Source organism: Talpa occidentalis, unplaced genomic scaffold, assembly GCF_014898055.3.
Source record: "Talpa occidentalis isolate TD23 unplaced genomic scaffold, MPIMG_talOcc4v2.1 talOcc4.2, whole genome shotgun sequence".
Taxonomy (NCBI): Eukaryota; Metazoa; Chordata; class Mammalia; order Eulipotyphla; family Talpidae; genus Talpa; species Talpa occidentalis.
Window position 1 is genome coordinate 40,597,479 of NW_023602073.1, and position 4,647 is coordinate 40,602,125.

A 4,647-nucleotide genomic window follows, 5' to 3' on the forward strand; every position below is an offset into this window, starting at 1 on the left:
CACAGGATGGAGCTAATGGAAATAAGCCCAAAGGAGAAAGACAAAAAACATCACTTAGATATGGATATAGAGAAATAAACAAAGGGCTAGATTAAGCTATCCCTTGAGTCTCCCAGGTGGTGCCTGACTACTGGCTGGGGCTGCAGACCAGCCTAGACATCCTGGCCTGGCAGCACTGGATGGTGGACTGACCCTCTCTAGTTTGACATCAAACTTATTTGACGACAAAGCCTGACTCCTGCTGACTGAGTGCCCCATTGTCTTGTTTCACTTACACCACCACTGGGTCCCCAGCCTCTGCTATTTACTGGGTCTGAGATGGATCTTGTACTTGATGCTGCATGTAATTTTTGTTCCTTGTTTTTAGATTCATTTTTAATTTATTTATGCATACGAGAACTGGGGTACAGGCCAGAGGTGCAGAGGGTGAGAGGATTCACCAGACACAGAGTAGGGAGCAGAATAGGCCAATCCACTGAAATCCACTGCTGAGGGGAGTAGTGGGTGAGACAGGAGAGGTCTGCTGCCCCATGTGGGTTGCTCCCTGGTCAGGAATCAAACTCAGGTCTAAGAAGTGATAGCACTCAGACTTAAACCTTATGCCCCCACGGAGGCCCTGTTTTTTTTTTTTTTTTTTTTTTTTACATCTTTTGATATTATTTAAAATAATAGAAGCACTCCTACTGCTCTACTTTCATAATAAACACGCTCCAGCCCTTGGCTCAGGTCAGGTTTACACGTGTCTTTGTCACCTTACTCAGTGTCCATCTCTCACGGACAGTGCAAGCTCCATGTCTCCAGGGTCCTCTCTCTGCTGCCATTGTGTCTGCAGGGGAGGCAGCTTGGGGAGGCAGGAGCCAGCCAGGGAGAGGGATGCTGGCAAGTGAAGAGGAGGCAAAGGCAGAGAACACTTGGGAGATGCTCCCTGGTTCACTGAGAAAAGCATTTCTCAAAGTGTGGTTGTGGAATCCTTGAAGTCACCCAGAGCCTGTCACAGGAGCCACGAGGTCAAAACTATTTTCTAAACGTCACTAAGACACCATTGGCTTTTTCACTGTTTCGCCATCTGCTAAGGTAAAACTTATTAAAAATGGAGCTTATATTGCTAGCTGCAGTTATTCTTCACAACTACTTACCTCAGAAACACAACTCCAAGCCAGTTTCATTTCAAAGTTTCTTGGTTGAAGCATTAAAAATTATCTTCATTATTCTGTCATCCTCAAATCCACATTTTACAGCACCTGATGCGATGACACGCAAGTGCACACACAACACTCCTGCTGCATTCCCCCCTATTATGTGCCAAGAAAAATATTTGCATGAGATGAATTAGACTATTTTTCTTTTTTGTAGGCAATACCATCTTCACATGAAGGAATGAATGACAAAATCTGTGGCTATTTGTTTTGGTTAATGAGCAGACATTGTCCTGAAAATGAGTGTGTGCTCCTTTGAGAAAATCAACTGATGATTGATAACTGACAGTCACTTCTCCTTGACCAAATGTAAGTGCTCAGAAAAAAACCAGAATCATGGAAAATTGTGTCCTATCACTAACTTGACAACTTCCAGTACTACTTTTACTTTTTGGATTTGTGGTGAAAAATAAAATAAATTTTTGAAAATAATTTGATTCCAGTGTAATGAACATTGAAGAGCTTTATAATTTGTGGAACAATATATTACTTTAAAAAAAAATCACACATTAAAACTAACTGCAGTTAGTTTTATGCAAGAGAGAACTATGGAAATGTAACTGAATAAGAAATATTTAATGATATTGTTTCAGGTTTCACTTTGCAAATAACCTGGGAGAAAATGCCAGCTGTATAGATTTAATTTAGTATCCAAGTGGAATATTCACGATAATGTGAAAACACTACTCCAACATATTTGTGTGAGGCTGTAGACATTTTTTTAATAATAAATTTTATTTTTATATTCCCCATACAATTTCAACACCTCCATTCTGAGCTGTAGTCATTTTTTCATAGACTTCAACCAGAACCACAGCTAAATGCAGAAGGAAACATGAAAATCCTACTGTCTTCTAATGAGACAGACAAGAAAAAACAATGAGACAAACAAGAAAGACAACTGCAAACATAAAACACATGAAAGATCCACTCTTCCCATTGCCCTGATTAAAGGAAGTTATTTAACAGGCATTGGTTATTGATTATCTATTAACAGGCATTGGATTATTATTATTATTCTAAATGAAACAACTACATGATCAAACTCGCTTTATTCCCAGTGTGGTAAGTATGGGGAGCGATACCTCCTAAACAAGATTATGCTTGGTGTCCTCCCTAATTTGTCAGACTGGACACGGATCCGGAAGGAAAATACTGAGAATCGCAGACCCAGCGCTTGGGTCATGGAGACAGGGTGAGGAAGCTTTGGGTGAGGACAGGAGGGGCCAGAGCAAAGCCCCAGGTCCCTAGTCTGGTTCTCATAGTTCCAGGCCCCAGGGCTGTGTCTAGGGCAGCAAGGTTACTGTTGGGGATACCCCACTGTCCCCTTAGCCTCCCTTCTGTCTCCACCACCTGTGCTGGGCCCTGGACACTTGTGACTCCTCCCCAGTTCTCAGTCCCCAGTGCCTGGAGGCTCCCAGGGAAGCCAATCAGCATGGCCCCCAGGTAAGTCTCCACCCACCAGCCTAAAGTCAGGAGCTCCCCCGACCCCAGTAGTGCTGGTCATGGGGTCCCCAACCCTCCTCCTGCTGCTTCTCTCCAGGGCTGTGGCCCAAACCTGGGCTGGTGAGAGCAGGGAGGAGGGAAAAGGCTTCTCTGGTGGAGGCTGTTGCCTTAGGCTCCTCTGTCCCCCCACGCTTCCTCTCAATCCTAGTCCCTTTCTGTCCCCCCACCCTAGCGCCCTCTTCTGTCCCCTGAGTCCCACTCCTTCTCCACCCGATGCCCCTTTTCAAGCTCTGGAGCCTCCTCCCTTCCTGAACACTTTCTCCCCTCATGCCCCATCTCCCTGGGACTCAGGACCAGTGCAGGGAGGAGGTTCAGCCCAACTTTCACCCCTTCCTGCCCCAGGCTCCCACTCTTTAAGGCTTTTAGAAATCAAGACCTCCCAGCCCAGCCTCAAGGAGCCCCGGTACATGGCAGTGGGCTACATGGACCACGCACAGTTCAGGCGGTTTGACAGCAACTCTCCAGGTCACAGTGTGGAGATGCTGGAGCCCAGGGCAGAGCAGGTGGGGCAGGAGGACCTGGACAAGGAGACAGAACCAAAGACAATAGGCACAGAGGTTCAAAGCTGCCCTAATGGCTCTTGGAGGACCTGCATGGCTGCTACAACCAGAGCTAGGACAGTGAACAATGCTTGCCCAGGGCCAGGTCACAGCTCCCATTCCCCAGACCTTTGCCCCTAGTGAGGGTTGCAGTGATTCCCAGAGGCTATGGCACCTGCCACAGTGGAGGAGGGAGTTTGGGTAAAGCACGAAATGAACAACTCGGAGGGCAGGTACTTGGAGTGGATCCCAAGTCTCCTGGAGATGGGGAAGGAGGCCCTGCAGCTCAGAGGTAAGAGGGGCTACAGGGCCTTTGATCTTCTGAGGCTCACACCCCACAGGGAAAACTGAATGGTCAGGAATCGCCCCCTTCTGGTCAGAGAGAGAACTGTCTCTCAAGTTTTCAAGCTCTGTATAGAGAGTGGCCCAGAGGGTCCTATTGTTTGTGAAGGACAGTTAAGGAATCCAGTTTCTCCTGAGAAAGAGGGAAGGCCATCCCTGAAATCACCCTGCACAGGACCCTTTTCACCAGCAGCCATCTTAGGAACAATGAGTTTCTCTCTTGAGATCTTGTTTTTTGGTCAGAGAGCATTTTTGGAGATCTCACTCCCGCCTGTCTGTGTCATCACCCTCCACCCAAGTCAGCAACAAAATGTTTAGAGACCTGCATCCCACCCTGGGCTCTCACCTGCTATCCCGGACTCCCAGACCAGGCTGGTTTCTGGGGTTTGTGCTTCCTCCCTCCAAGCATGTTTTCCTGTCCATTCTGAGGATAGTCATGAGGCTGCTTCAGTTACCATAGAGGAAATAGAAACCATAAAATGTCCGATTCTAACCACTCAGGACCCCAAAGGGCATGTGTGACCCAGCACCCCATCTCTGAGCATGACATCACCCTGAGGTGCTGGGCCCTGGGTTTCTACCCTGTGAACATTACCCTGACTTGGCCCAGTACATGGAGCTGGTGGAGACCAGGCTTGGGGATGGAAACTTCCGGAAGTGGGCGGCTGTAGTGGTGCCTTCTGGAGAGGAGCAGAGATACATGTGTCATGTGCAGCATGAGGGGCTGCTGGAGCCCCTTATCTTGAGATAGGGTAACTAGGGGGACTTGGGCATGGAGCCTATTCTCAGGAGAATCAGAAGCCCTCTGAGAACTTCTAAGTGTCAGACTAAGGACTGGGGTCTCCCCTTCCCTTCCCTTCCAGTGCCCCTTCCTCAGCCCTCCATCCCCACTGCGGGTATCACTGCTGGCCTGGTTCTCCTTGGAGCTCTGCTCACTGGAGCTGCGGTGGCTGCAGCTGTGATGTGGAGGAAGAAGCGCTCAGGTAGGGAAGGGAGTGGGGGAATCTTGTCCACTGGGGGCTTTCATGTCCCAGGGAGAACTTGCCCTGCCTGGTTAATGGGAA

General features: G+C 48.2%; 1 pseudogene; it reads left to right on the top strand.

The window, feature by feature from the left end:
• Positions 1 to 4,339, top strand: part of LOC119252070 (saoe class I histocompatibility antigen, A alpha chain-like) — a 31,506-nt pseudogene extending 27,167 nt beyond the window's left edge.
• Positions 4,340 to 4,647: the final 308 nt, after the last annotated feature.